Genomic DNA, 16,629 nt, shown 5'->3' with positions numbered 1-16,629 from the left:
TATTTTAAAATATGTTTCCTGCATTGATACAGTCATCAGCCAGGTGGTTAGGACTGTGATGTAAAGAATTATAATGTCAAGTGCTAAGCATGTGAGATATATATATATATATATATATATATATATATATGCATAGGTTGTCTTGAAACCATATAACTCAGGCTAGGAGTGAAGAGGTGATCCTCAGACCAAAGACTCCTTCAATTCAAAGCCACGCATTCTCTCACTATTAACAGCTGAAAGTACATATGGACGGGGAGTCAGAGGACATTCTAGGAAGAGAAATTGGCTTCAAAAAATGATACAGAGATGAAAAAAAATGCACTTCAAGGAATATGGAACATTCATGCAGTCAACGTTAACTTTCTGAGAACCCACTATCCTAGGATTTTACAAAGATGAACAAGAGTTTTAGCTCTCCAGGCTCAGAAGGGAGAGAGAGATGAGAGAACATATTATCCTGGCATATTGCCATGAGCATATTTATAAAGAAATGCACTGAATACAAGGATGGCCAAAAGGATGAAATGATCGTCTCTGCTTGGGAAACATAGATAGGCTCCTCAGGGTGTTCTTGATTTAGATTTTGAGAGATGACTTAGAATTCCAACATGTGAAGCAAAGGGGATATTTGAGGAAGCAACAGTTTTCAAAAGCACAAACAAATGAATCATCTGGAAGCATTAGATAAAGTTTGGATAGGTTTTTTCTATTTTCTTTGAAGTATAGTTGATTTACAGTGTTGTGTTAGTTTTAAGTGTACAGCAAAGTGATTCAATTATATATACATTATATATATATAAAATATTCTTTTACAAATTCCTTCCCATTATAGTTTATTACAAGATATTGAATATAGTTCCCTGTGCTATACAGTAGGACCTTGTTTTTTTTATCTATTTTATATATACTAATGTGTATATATTAATCCCAAATCCCTAATTTATCACTTACCCCTCTTTCCCCTTTGGTCACCATCAGTTTGTTTTCTATGTCTGTGAGTTTGTTTCTGTTTTGTAAATAAGTTCACTTGTATCATTTTTCTAGATTCCATATATAAATGATATCTCTGATATTTGTCTTTCTTTGATATACTTCACTTAGTATGATAATCTCTAGGTCCATATATGTTGCTACAAAGGGCACTATTTCATTCTTTTTATGGCTAAGTAATATTCCATTGTGTGTATTTATACACACACACACACACCACACCTTTTCTATCCATTCATCTTTCAGTGGACACTTGGGTTGCTTCCATGTCTTGCTTAAGTGATTTTTTAATGGTTAAAACAGAAGGTACATGTGATACAACTGGACAGAAGACCTGTGAAGGGCCTTTGCTGCCATATTAAATGTTCTAATTTGCCTGGAACATTAACTTTATGTAAAGAAAGCATAAAAGATACCATCAGAAAATTGATAAGTACCAAATTTTGAAGGACCTTGAATACTAAAATAAATATTTCATCCATTATTTGGAAATCAAGGAAAATTCATAGAAATATTTTCAGTCAGCAAGTTTAGACTGTTGCTTTTAGAAAATTTAGTTGATGGCAATGTCCAGGATTGTTTGAAAAAGGAAAAATGGCTGTACCTGTGAGGATAGAATTAAAGGAAACTTATAAGAGTGATAAAGAATCAAAATTAAATGTTACAGGTTATCACAGATGACTCCAAGCTGTAGAGAAAAACGTAACTGTTCTTAAAACAACTAAGAATATGAGAACTAATATTAGAGAAACAAAGCATTATGAATACTCAGGATAAAATCTGGTTTACATACTATTTGGTAAACATTTACAAAATAAGAAGTGAAATAATGTTACCTTTTATCCATATTACAATGTAACTTTTATTTTATATTCCTTATGAAATTTTTTTCTGCTTCTATGATTCTTTCAAAGAAACCTTTGGAAGTTGAAGTCTCCATGCAGCTCTTTCATGTCTGACATCCTACAACTGATAATAAAAATCATGAAAACAGGCTCCAAGCAGCTGGTGCTGGTCCCTTCCCAGCTGTTCTCTTCTCAGCACCTTAGGATGTGGTACTGGGCAACAGATCAGTCTAGGAAATAGCCTTTACTTCCCATGATATTAGCTCTCCTGATTCTAAGACTAGAACACATGTTCATCCAGGGGAAAAAGAAAATTAAGACGTGGGAGTATATTTTCTTATGTGCTTCCATTTGCACTGACCTTCATCATAGACGGATTTTGCCTGCTCTAGACAGAACCACTAGCTCTAAGAGTCTAAGACAATAAGCTGATGAAACAAGAACTGAAACCCTGCACAAGGATGCCTTCACTGAAGGACATATTCCAGCAAACACTGTAGCTTTCCCTCCCACTGCCTTCCTCTTTGCCTTGCCCTTCAGCGTGGTGCAGACTGTTCATTCTCACTCAGTAGAAAATTCAGTCTTGCTCCGAATCAGTACAAAAAAGGACTTTAATACGGGTGTTACTGGTAGAAGGTAGGTTTTCATTTCTATTATTTGTATTTACCTTCCTTTCTGCCCAAGGGTAGGTTTTATACAATTTATCATCTATTCTAATGACAGTTGATAGTAAAAGAAATGCTATTAATAATTACCTTGGGCTATCAAGTATAGAGGAGGACTTGGGACATAGGATTAACCAACTGAATGAGATTTTCTACCAACCACTTCTCTGAGCTCTCTAAAGAGTGGCTATAGGAGGTGAGAGTGAGGAAAGTCTTTGGAGATTTTAAAAACACTGAATTTGAAATGATTCAGGGACTTTGATGGGTTGAGTAGAGGCTTATGCTTCTCTAATGAATACGGTGTGTTCTCTTTCTCTTCTATGTCTTATTATTCCTTGAAATAATTTTCATCTATGTTATCTACTTCACTATTCTCTCTCTTTTGGTCGTCCAAAACTTGAAGTCTTCATTTTAGCTTTTATTACCACACTATAAGCATTCAGAACCCTTGACCCCATTTTAAATTTTATTATTTTAGCAGTATGTATCATTTAGGAAGTTTCAGAGTTCTGTTTACTTATAGCACACTAGAGTCCATCTGCTTTTGAACTCTTTCTCTCTCTCTCTCTCTAACACAGACACACACACAGACACACACACACACACACACACACATCTGGTGGGAGCAATTAATCACCGTACAGTATGGTCTAGTTCTTTCTGTAACATTTAGGTTAAGGAAAAACCTAACAATACCATTTAATCACCACTATGCCCAACTTGGCAGGCAATTATTAGTCAATCTTTGTGTACCTTGGAGGCAATGAAGTGTCATTGGAAAAATATTTACTAAACCGAAATTTAAAACTTATTCAGTCAAGAATACAAAATGAATGTACACACGATATTAATTCTACTAAAGCTGTAAATAGTAACAAAGAAACAAAGGTATAATCACTGCCAAAATGAACTTATAACTAATGTCTAAATTTAAAAATACAAGCTTAAAAATTATATAAGAATACACATTGATATATCTGAACCACTTTCTTACACCATATACAAAAATAAACTCAAAACATGTTAAAGACTTAAATGTAAGACCTGAAACCGTAAAAATCCTAGAAGAAAGCATTGGCAGCCAGCTCCTTCACGTTAGTCGTAACAATATTTTTTTGGATCTGTCTCCTCAGGCAAGGGCAACAAAAGTAAAAATAAACAAATGGAACTACATTAAACTAAGTAACTTTTGCACAGCAAAGGAAACCAGCAACAAAACCAAAGGGCAACCTACTGAATAAGAAAAAGTATTTGCAAATCCTTTATCTAATAAGGAGTGAATATCTAGAATATATAAAGAACTAATACAACTCAATATCAAAACATAAATGATCCAATTTAAAAAATGGGCAGAGGACCTGAACAGACATTTTTCCAAAGACATACAGCTAGCCAATAGGCACATGAGAAAATGCGCAACATCACTATTAATCAAGGAAATGCTAATCAAAACCATAGAGAAGTATGATCCAAGTGAAAGAACAAGATAAAACTCTGGGAAAAAAAATTAAACAAAGATAAGTAATGGACCTGATAAAGAATTCAGAGCAACGGTCATAAAAATGCTCACTGAACTCAGAAGAAAAATAAAGAAACAGAACTTCAACAAAGAACTAGGAAAAAGAAAACAATTAGAGCTAAAGAATACAAATAACCAAAATTAAAAATATACTAAGTGGAATTAATAGCAGATTAGATGCAGAAGAATGCATAAGTGACCTGGAAGACAGAAGAGTGGAAATCACCCAATCACAACAGCAAAGAGGAAAAAAAGTATAAAATGATGATAGTTGAAGGGACCTCTGCAATATCAAGCACACCAGTATCTGCAATATAAGGGTCCCAGAAGAAGAGGGAGAGAAAGGGGCAGCAAGGGTATTTGATGAAATAATGTCCGAAATTGTCTTAACCTGAAAACGGAAACTGAGATCCAGGTGCAGAAAGCACAGACAGTCCCAAACAAGATGAACCCAAAAAGACCCACCTGAGACATAATTAAAACGGCAAAATTTAAATGGAAAAATTTAAAGGCAGCAAGAGAAAAGCAATGAGTCACATACAATGGAGCCCCCATAAGGCTATCAGCTGATTTTTCAGCAGAAACTTTGCAAACCATAAGAAAGTAGCATGATACATTCAGATAGAGGAGTGGATCAAGATGTGGTATACATGTACAAGGGACTATTACTCAGCCATTAAAAAAGAATGAAATTTTGCCATTTGTAACAATATTGATGTACCTGGAGGGTATTGTACTAAGTGAAATAAGTCAGACAAAGAAAGATAAATAGTGTATATTATTACTTAAATATGCAATCTAGAAAATGAGACAAAAAAATAAAACAGATACAGAGAACAGTGGTTTCCAGAGAGAAGTGAGATAGTGGGAGGGGCAAAACAGGAGAAGAGGATTAACAAACTATTAGGTATAAAGTAAGTAAGTTACAAGGGTGTAATGTACAGCACAGGAAATATAGCCAATATTTTATAATAATTTTCTATGAAGTATAATCTATAGAAATATTGAATTACTATGTTGTACACCTGAAACTAACAAATATTGTAGGTCAACTATATACTTCAATAGAAAAGATGTGAGATATATATATATATCTATACACACACATATATATATATAATGGACTATTACCCACCCGTGAAAAAGAATGAAATCTTGCCATTTGTGACAACATGGATGCACCTAGAGGGAATTATGCTAAGTGAAATGTCAGGCAGAGAAAGACAAACATCATATGATTTCTCTCTTATGTATGGAAGATATAAAACAAACAAACAAAACAAAACAGAAATAGGTTCATAAATGCCGAAAATAAGCTGGTGGTTGCCAAAGAGAAAGAAAATAGAATGAAATAGGTGAAGGAGATTAAAAAGCACAAACTTCCAGCTATATAATAAATAAGTCACGGGGATGTAATATACAGAAGGTATTATAGTCAATAATATTATAATAACTGAAAAATAGTGACAGATGGTAACTACACTTATCATGGTAACTACACTTAGCATGGTAATCATGTCTTAATGTATATTAATGTCAAATCACTAAGTTGTTCAGCTGGAACTAATATAACATTGCAATTCTATTATACTTCCATTAAAAAAAGAATACATATCAATTAGGAGAAAATACATAAAATCTAAATAAAGGTTTTTAGCACTATGGGTCTTATAGGGAATGTCTTAAGTTTTCTGTTTGTTGTTTCTGGTATTAAGAGATGAAAAAAGGAGAACAAATATCCAGTCAGTTTATAAAAGAAGAAGTACTTTGATCAGAAAGCCGGCAGTACTTTTGGGTTGGTCAGCAGAGTGTGACCACAAATATTTTAAGGCGATGGAAATCTATGTCACTTAGCAAAGTAAAGCTGCTCAGCCCACAGGAAGTAAGACACGTCCTTAGGAGCAGCCCTTGGGGAAAGAAGTCATCGGGCAGTAAAGTTCCTGCTTCAGTGTAACCACTTGAGGGGGAAGAACCATGAAGATCCAGGTCCTCCCTTCTGACAGCATGGCGGCGTGAGACACTAGCGCTGGTTCTGCTTTCTCCTGTGACACCCGGGGCCTCCTTTTAAAGTCATGGCTGATCCCCTTTGGAGTAGAGGACCAACTATAGAGGGAGACTGGCTGAAATCAAGATATGGCCCAAGAAACATCACTAATGTTACTCTATCACCAGCCACATGTAGCCTGTGAGGTTATCTTGCCCAAAGAACAGAAGAGAGACAGTGGGGAGATGAGAAACTGGAGTCACTGCTGCTGACTGGTTCTGTGTGTGCTATTAAGTGCTTCGTTAAACTGATGTGTGTGGTTGGCTTAAAGGAAACTATATACATTTATTTTTGTTCCTCAAGCTGTGTCCTATAGAGCAACACCAGCATGCCCTGGTTGCTCATGAGGAATCCAGATTATCAAGCTATATCCCAAACATACAAATCAGAATCTGCATTTTAAAAAGGATGCTCAGATAATTCATATTCATACTAAAGTTTGAAGGATGCCGCTCTTTCGACCTCAAGGGACAAGTCAAAGCTCAGAGAAATCAGTATAACACAGGCAGTTCGTGATCAAGGGAGACAGCCCCAGAATCATGCATAAGCAGGGAACATCTCATCACTTCATTTGCAGCCTTCTAGCCTCTGACACCTTTAAAAAAGAAGTCTAAGGAAATTAAGGACAGCCTAAGAAAGATTCCTCTGGTGGACTGAGGAAAGGATTTTTCAGCCAGTGGCATAGGAAGCAAAGTACATTTACAGTAATTTAAACCACTTAAGAAATGTTTGGGGAAGAAAAATTGTGTCATCAGATTGCCTTAGTCAGCTTGGGCTACTATGATAAAATACCACAGATAGGATGGCTTAAAAAACAAATGTTTATTTCTCACAATTCTGGAAACTGGGAAGTCCAAGACAGAGGTACTGGCAGATTCAGTTTCAGCGAGGGTTCTCCTCAAGCCTTGGAGAAGGTCACCCCTTCCACAGAGGAGGAGAAAGCTCTAGTGTCTCCTCCTCTTGCAAGAACACTAACTCCGTCGTGGGGGCCTCATCCTCATGACATCACCTGAACCTAACTACATCCCGACAGCCCTGTCTCCTAATACCATCACAGTGAGGGTTAGGGCTTCAACACATGAATACTGGTGGTATATAAACATTCAGTCCATAACACAGAACGTGCTGAGATGATCGCTATCACTAAAGAAAATATTTGTCTTCTTAGACAAATACAAAAACAAAAATATCATAGATCAATTTCAACTCAATTTAGCAATATAGATAAATGAACATATGAATTTCCTCTAATTCTATCAAAAATTCCCTTGAAATTATTAAGGAAGTATAAAAATAGATGTAAGCAACAGCAGAACTAGAAATCCCAGAAGGGTGCTCTCAGCTGACCAGAGGAGTGAAGAATTTCTGGAATGTACAAAGGCAGACCAGGCCAGAATGATGCCACAAACGTACAAAGGAGAGGAACACACAAACCCACATGCATGTTATATGAAGAAGCTCCATGAGAAGTAAACGCCAAGTCACCACATGATCAGAGGCAGTGCTGGCTGGGGAAGTGAGTGAGCTGTAGCTATTACGTGGAGGTACAAATCGGAAGAGTTCCTACCAATGTCAGAATTGCTCTTGAAGTAAAGACTGGCATTGAGTTCTCCAAAGAGAATGGAGTTTTCTTACAGACTATGCAACCATAAGTTGAGTGATTGAGCTAGAAAATCAAGTCAGTGCCGCAAGTGTTTAGAAATGATCAAATAAAAAATAAAGCAGTAAGAGGACTAATCATAGACAAATAAAAGCAATAGCTGGCTCTTTGAGAAGTCTAGAACAACAGACCAAATGTCCTCCTCGTCAGAAAAGTTGGAGAGCGCAAACGGACAGCTTCAAGAGTGAAGCAGCCGCATCAGCACCAACCTGCAACCGCTACCCCACCTCAGCAAGCAGAAGCGCTGACATCCTTTTCCCACAACAGTCACTTTCTGTTGTCACTAAGTTTTTATAACCCTTTTAGTTTGCCAAATAAATCTCCTGATATCACCCGTTTCTCTCTATTTTTTTTTTAGTTCATTTACATCGTATTTTTAATGACCTGTTGCCCTGCATCCTTCTTCCATCACCCTCTTCCAAAGTGTCCCTCTGCAAAACCACCCCTGCTGCAATGCTCGGCACAGCTCAAAATAGAGATCAGATGTACACATACAACTACGTAGACTATGAGATTATTCCAACTAAACTGTCTTACATGTTTCCATCTGTACTTTCAGCCGTCCAGCTGTATGAAGAAGCTCCCTCTGCAGTGGTCATGCATTCCCAGCTTTCACCTTCACCCTCAGGCCCCTTGTCTCAACATGCTCTGACCTCACAGCAGATTTCTACACGTTCATCATCACAGAACAAGTCAGAGGTCATTATGAACACACCCCTGAATTCCTGTTTCCATAGCTGCCCGTCTCTCCTCACCTGGTTTACCCTGTCGCAGAGGAAGCAGCTTCCAGGCCATTCATGTATCTGCTCCTGAAGCCTACCCGCTCCAAACCTTGATCCAGGGATTATCCATCAGTCCAGGCATTTAATCGTGTTTACTAATGGCTCTTTTACACCGGCACATAAATACTCTCTAGTTGCTCCCATTAAATATAAACCTTTCCAGGCTTTACATGCCTCTCTAGCTTTTGCCTCTGAAGTTTCTTTTCTTTTATAATCAAGTCTCTTAAAAAGCAGCTTTCCTTATTGTCTGTCTCTAACTCAGTTCCCTAGAATACACTCTCTGGCTCCACCTCCTAACAATGACCTTTAAGTGACTACATTTGATGCCTTCTCATCCTTGGCCTTGCCTGATGCCCTTGAATATGACTGGGGTTCCCTCCTCTGAGCTCTCATAACATGCTGTGCTCTCTGTATCATTGCATTTAATACACTCTCTCACAGTTATCGTTTCATGTATTTATCTCACTCCCCTTACTCCTTGCTTCCAACACGTCTGCTATTACTTTCTTCTAAATATCACATCTGTCCGTTGCCTCATGATCATCCTCGTCCAACTCAGGGCTTCAGAATTCCTTCTCAAAAGAACCTGATGTATCCAAATGGATTGTTTATCCTTTTACCCTAATAGCTCTTCTGGAATAAACGTTCGACCAAGGAAACTAATCACATTAAATGACTGAACACATGCATTTGAATTTACCGCAGGTCCCCCAGTTTTCTCAGGAAAACAATGAAAAGGATGGAAAGGTAAACTATGACATACCGGGTAGGTCCTAGAAACTAGAGCAAGGAGGATTCGATAAAGGGGTAGAGAAAGATCCCCGGGTGAGCGATGGGAAACTTGCTGCCCCACCACCCAGGGAGGGCCCTCAGCTCCTTCCTCAGTGAGCCCAGGCAGTTTGACAGCACAAGACACAGCACAAGGAGAGGATGCATCAACATTCAAAGTTTCCCAGACCTGTCAGGGACTTAAGAAAACGGTTAAGAAAATTCATGAGATAAAAACAAGAAAGTCCTAAAAGTTGTTTTATGCTTTTTCATCGTTCTGCAAAAAAAAAAAGGAGAAGAAGAAGAAGACATTACAAAGAGACCATGATACATCATTGTTCTGATGACTCCCTAGCGTGGCAAGCATATGCTGAGGGAATTAGTTTGTGGTGAAAGGTATGACCACCTCCCTTCCAACAAAGAGCTGCACCAAGTCTTACGAGGCCAATTCCTCCAACTCTTCATTTCACTTGTGCTCAAAATTAGGACAAAGACAGTATCGTATCCCTGTAGATGTCCATATATAATGCATTATTTCTTAGATTCAATTTATTTTTAACTTCATGAGCTTAGATACAGGAGATATGGTTTCATAAGATTGCTTTTTAAGTGAACTATTATTGTGTAAAAGATTAGATATATAAATTCTATGCCCCAAATTATAATGATGATTTTTATTACAGATTCCACAAATTTCTATAAAAAGTCTGTATATTGGGCCTAGAAGCTGAGATTATTTTAAAATGATTACCATACAATAATGGCCAAATGTTTTTAAGGGGGAAAAAAAAGACTTAATTGTGGCAGAGGAAATTGTATTGCTGTTGGAACCACCATTTGAATACGAGAAGGAAACTCCTGATTGTGTAACTGGACTTTTCAACTGCAGGTGCGAGGAATAGAGAATTTTCTGCGTGGAGTATTTACGGCATAGAATTAATAAGACAGAAGAATAAAATCATAGTTGGCTCTAGCTATGACTGCGGAGATGGTGCAAATGCGGCTCCACTAACCGTAGGGACCACCTTTGCTGAATGACATCCTCATGACAAAATCACAGCTGCCTGGGACCTTAGGGACATAGTGGCCAGGCTATGACCCTGTGGAATAGTATCTTACCCTGCATCCCTGACAGATGGCCTGTCCGGCTCCAGCTGGAACTCAGCACCTCAGAAAATAACCCTGCTCACTTCTGGACATTTTAAGAGGTTAAAAGGTTTCACTTAACATTGTATTGAAATTTCAGTCATTTCTATCATTGGGTCTTTATCTGTTCTAGTTTTGTCATACATTAAAGACCCCAAAAATCTCCACATTTGATGGGATAACCTTTCACATATTTTGTTACATCTATTATGAAGCCTTTCCTTTTGGGGGGGCTAACACATCCCCAATTTTTAAACTATTTTATGTTTGGCATGATTTCCAGGATCTTCACAATTTTTAATCTTCCTCTGTTAGGCAAGTTCACCTTTCCAAAACTTGTCTTAAAGTGTGGCGTCTATAGCCAGACCTAGTATTCAGATGTAGTTTGACCCTTAAAAATGTAAAGAAACTACTAATTCCTACATTTTAAAGCGTGTAGCTGTATTAATCACCCTAAAAAGAGAACAAATGGGCCTTTTATGTTTTTAGCCATTGTTGGTTCACATTAACTCATTTTTAAAAAGCAGAATCTTTTGCACAGAAAATGATTTCAAATACAATTTTTAAAACATACATATTCCCTATAGGCTTAAATCTCATGCATTCCATTCATATTGCAGTACAAATAGTCTGACTGAAGTGTGGATGAGTACATGAAGAAAAATGCAGATTTTTATTAAGGTAGTTTAATAAGCAAACATAAAAACATCTTTCTGGTTGAAAACGCTAAATATTGTAAATATATTGAATTTCCTAAAAATATTTACTAAATGAATGCATCTCGTATATTTCCTATAGAACTTTTTAAGGTTCTTAACAAAATGTTTCTGAGATTCATCAATATGTGGCTAGAAACAGGCATTTGAGGAAAAGAAGTAAGTGAGAATTCATAATACCAAATATTAAGACATATGATAAAACTCCAATAATTTAAACAGTGGGATCTGGGTCTAGAATACACAGAAATCAGAATTCATAGTCCCAAAGCAGACAATGTATTGTATTAAACATATATAGAGAGAGGGGAAGGTTTTTCATCACTCATCAGTGGAAAGAGAGAATATTACTCCAGAAAACTTTGACTCCTTATTCATTTCTGGTGAGATTATAAAATTGGCACAATATTTCAAGAGAGAATTTTGAAAATATTTGTCAAATCTTTAAAAATATTCTACATTTTATACAGCAAATTCTTGTCTAAAATAATCAAATATTTGGACCAAGGACAGAACAGAATAGGCTATTTTATAGGAAAAAAAGGAAAATTGCATAAATTCTAGTAGTGGAAGGAATAAAAAAGTGTGTTCCACATGCTGATAAGCAAACACTAGTTTCTATAAGAAGCAACCTCCAGATACAATGCTTCAAATATAAAGAACTTACTTTATATAAGTGTAAACTACATGTTTCTGATTAGTGGCAGCTCTTCTTTAATCCATGATTCAGGGACCCACGTGCCTTCCAGTTTATGACTCTGCCTTTTTTTTTTCTATGTTTATCTTTTTTTTTAATTGAAATACAGTTGATTTACAATGTTGTATTAGTTTCTGGTGTATGAATCAATATGATTAATCAGTTATACATACACATTTTTTCATATTATTTTGTTTTATAGGTTACTACAAAGTATTGAATATAGTTCCCTATGCTAAACAGTAGGACCCTACTGTTTATCTGTTTTATGTATAGTAGTTTGTATCTGCAAACCCTAGACTCCTAATTTATCCCTCTCCACCTTTCTTTCCTCGCTGGTAACCATAGGTTTGTTATCTATATGTGAGTATGTTTCTGTTTTGTAAATAAGTTCACCTGTGCCATTTTTTTAAGATTCCACATATAAGTGATATTATATGATATTTGTCTTTCTCTGTCTGATTTACTTCACTTAGTATGATAATCTCTTGGTTCATCCATGTTGCTGCAATGGCATTATTTTATTCTTTTTTATGGCTGAGTAATATTCTCTCTCTCTATATATATACACCAAAACTTCTTTATCCAGTCATCTGTTGATGGATATTTAGGTTGCTTCCCATGCACTCCAATGTTCATAACAGCACTATTTACAATAGACAAGACAAGGCTCTACCTTTTTCAATCCATGGCTTCCAATGAAGCCACTCTTCTTCTGATAGAAGACAAAAGCTCTTGAAATAACACATGTCTATGTTACATTCTATTCACAGTCCATTTGCAGGAACTCACACACAGCCACATCTAGCTTCCAGGGAAGCTGAGAAGGGAGTTGAGCTGTAGGTATTGGATGAAAATAAGTTACATCTAGTGAACAACTAAGCTATGGCACCATAGTCTCCCCTTGGGTCTTCGAATTTACCTTTTTTTTCTGAACAGAGAATACCCACTGCTCCTTCAGGGGAACAACCAAATTGCCCATCTCAAAGGCAGGGCTCACTAAATGAGAGACATTCTCTCCATCAGATCTGCTGTAAAGTTCCTTGTGGGTGCAGTGGTCTATGAAGTGAAAGGACCAATTATTTCTTGCTCCACAGATAAGATCACTTCAGGGGGAAAAAAAAGAAAAAGAGAGAAAGAGGGAAAGAAAGAAAGAAAGAAAGGGAGAAAGGAAGAAAGGGAGAAAGGAAGGAACGAAGGAAGAAAGAAAGAAAGAAAGGCAGGAACAAAGAGAGAGAGAGAAAGAGAGGAAGAGAGAGAGAGAAAGAGAGAAAGAGAGAAAGAAAGAGAAAGAGAGAGAGAAAGAGAGAAAGAAAGAGAAAGATAGAAAGAAAGAAAGAAAGAAAGAAAGAAAGAAAGAAAGAAAGAAAGAACGAAAGAAAGAAAGAAAGGAAGGAAGGAAGGAAGGAAGGAAGGAAGGAAGGAAGGAAGAAAGGAAGGGAAAGAAAGAAAGAAAGAAAGAAAAGAGAGCAAGAAAGAAAGAAACACTATTTGGAAAAACCTTAGGAAGAAATAGATTCTTAGCCTGTAGCAATTATGAACTCTGAGCAGACATTTGGGGGGGCCTAAAGATTATTTTAAGGCTTAAGCAGTGACAGTTTTGGTTTTGTCCAGGTCTGTGCTCTTCCATCAAATAATTACTAGGCTTCTGTTCTTTTGCTTTGTTACATTAAGTTCTCAGAACTTATAGTGCTTTTGAAACATTTTTCTTACTCTTAAAATGTTCTACCTCCAGTGCTTAATTAATATAATTCCACTGTTTGTAGTTCATTGTTGACTGCTTATTGCTGTGAATTTTATCTCTGTAGAGCTGAATCTGTGTCACATATTCTTGGTATGTAGCCCATTATCATTTGTCTTGTTGTTCTGAAATTTGTTTTGATAGCTTTTGGAGCCCCAAGGATATCAAAGATAGAAAACATTTCAATATGTCCAAGTGGTTAGATAATTGTTTGTTTCTAATTTTGCTCTTATTTTCTAGTTTTATCATAGTTTACTCAACTTTTTTGATTTTTATTATTTCAATATTTAAATGTATTTATGCTTTTATATACGGTCTGTTATAAATTCATTACTTTTGCAATCATTACAAGAGCACTTGCAAAGAAGATGCATTCTCTGTTGGAGACAATGCTCACTACCTGTCTTTATAGAAAGATGTTTCACTCACAAGTTTTTTAACCCCTCTTTGGATTCATACTTCAGTTGATTGGATTCTGTCTCCAAGTAATTTTTTCAGAAGAATCTATAAATACTATCCTTATAAGTTATTGCATAATTACATTTCCCTTTCCTTTATATGTATATGATTTGTACTTGGTTAAAATGTTATGGTCATACCATTTCCCTTCGATAGTCTGCAGACACTACTCCATTTAATTCTGCACGTGATATTGAGAAGTGTTGGTCTAGTGACCAGCTTCTTCTGGTTGGATATTGATGCAATTATTTCTTCATTATAGATATCTGGAGAGGTCATTATGATATAACCCCTGTGTGCCACCTACTTAGCTATCATTTTCAATCCAGCTATATTTATCTTATTTTTATTTCATACAGTTACACAGTTTTTCTCTCTCAAAACCATCTTTCATATCTCTGAATCTGACTTCAAAAATAGTTTTTCTACATCCATCTGCTTTTAATATGAGTTGTCATTTCCATAATAGTTTTCTCTCTTTCTTTCTCTCTTTCTTTCTCTCTTTCTTTCTCTCTCTCTCTCTCTTTCTCTCTCTCTTTCTCTTTCTCTCTTTCTTTCTCTCTCTCTTTCTCTCTCTCTTTCTCTCTCTCTTTCTCTCTTTCTCTCTTTCTCTCTTTCTTTCTTTCTTTCTCTTTTGATTATTCCCTTCCTTATTTTGGCTTATTTGTTTAAAAAACCTAATTCTGTGTATCACATTATCTTTTTATATTTCTTCTTTAATGATTTTATTTAAGTAGCTTGTTTGTTTGATTTTTTAAATCATGTAAGAAAATGTGTCCTACCTGAAACGCTTATCCAAAAGTGTTCCCTGGTATCACTCAGCTTGTTCTGAACTGTCTCTCCTTTTTACCTTTTCTTTTTTACTTTTTTACTTTTAAATATCTGTGCACATATCTCTTGGATTTACTCTATCTATAGTTCATCGGCAAATGGCCATAGATGACTAAAACGCCCCTACAAAGCCCCACAAGGATAAATCTATGACTTTACCTATTTTATTAGTTTCGTTCTCATGGTTCCTGGTGAACTCTTCTGTAATGTAGATATAAACCTTTAATTGACATTTTTACAATTTTTTGAGTGATAAGGAGATGTGATAAATATGGAGAATTGTATTCATGGCTTCATTTCCCTTTAGTTTTTATGTGTGCATTTGTTAAATTTGTGAAATACAATGCCAGATTCTAGACTCTGCATTGACAGTTCTCTGTCTTGGTACAGGAATAGCATTGACCTCTAAGATCAAATTTACCTTGTGAAACTTCTGCCACCAAAACTCTTAACCCAATTTATTGGGCTGCCACTTGCCAGTCTGATAAACCATCCCCCCCCCGACATATGAACACGACCACTGAGATGGTTTCACTAGTTACTATCACTAGAGATACAGTGTCTTAACTCAAGTAATTTCCTTAACTTGATCTTATATATTCTGTATCTGGCCGATATTCTCAAATGGACTGGCGTTTTAGTGACTTCCCTGGTTTTAATCATAAATGAAAGTTCTCTTTTATTCTGTATTTCAGAGGTGAGAATGAGACGATAAACCACACGTGTCCTCATGTCCCCACGTTTCCTCATAATTCGTGAATCACAACTTTTGAAAATAGTAAATACTTAAATCTCTGGAACTTTAGAAAGAGAAAAATTAAATAAGAAGAAAGTAAGCAAGGCCTTCCACACAGCAAACACACTCATGGATTTCTCTTCCCAAATTCAAATATGGAGGAACGATTATAAAGCTACAGGAAGCTAAACTACTTTCTCACCCAATGTTCAACTGAATCTACTTGTATTTCTATAACACATAGCTCAGTTAAATATGAATTAATCTCCATATCAAGTTCTTGGGAGGAAGAAAAGCAAGAACAAGTGGATTGTTTTATTATCAGTGAATATTATATTTGGCTGTTTTGCTTTGGTTAAGAGAAGGTAGGTAAGATCATTTAGACTAGATGATACCCTAATTTTCAAAAATATACGGTAAATTTCTGAGTTTTGTTATTTTGTATATTATGGTTTTGTCAAGTTAAATGTAAACTATCATTTATTTTACTAATTTTACTAACAGTTCTCTGCACTTGAAGAGCATCCATATTGCCAGTCACTATTACGGTTATATAATTTTATCCCAAGAGAGCCCACTGGTTCTGAAGAACAGAGATGTAATGAGTCATTTAATTCAAAGATACTGGACACTATATGGATGGAATAAGTAGTTCCCAGAACACTGACAGTACTTGAAATAGGCTTTGGGTTAGTGATTTGTGATAACCGGTCTTAAGTACTCAAAAATGGAGTGCAAACACGAAGTAAAATAGGAAGAAAACCTAAACAAAATGTTAGTTTTTTTCAGGAACCCACTAATACATAGATAAGACTACATTTTTCATATTTGCAGATGAAAGTAAATTAACTATAATAAGCTTCTAACTGGGTTTTATCTGAGGAGTGGAAGTGGTGTTAACATTTGAAAATGCAAAGGTATTTAAATGAATCCTATTAAATCTACCATAGCAACTCTCAGCCCAAAAGCAATTTGTATTTTGTTGTTGTACATGTTGATATAAAAGAAAAGAACATAACGAACTGAA

This window comes from Camelus bactrianus, chromosome 14, assembly GCF_048773025.1.
Source record: "Camelus bactrianus isolate YW-2024 breed Bactrian camel chromosome 14, ASM4877302v1, whole genome shotgun sequence".
Lineage (NCBI taxonomy): Eukaryota > Metazoa > Chordata > Mammalia > Artiodactyla > Camelidae > Camelus > Camelus bactrianus.
This window is presented reverse-complemented; position numbering follows the sequence as displayed.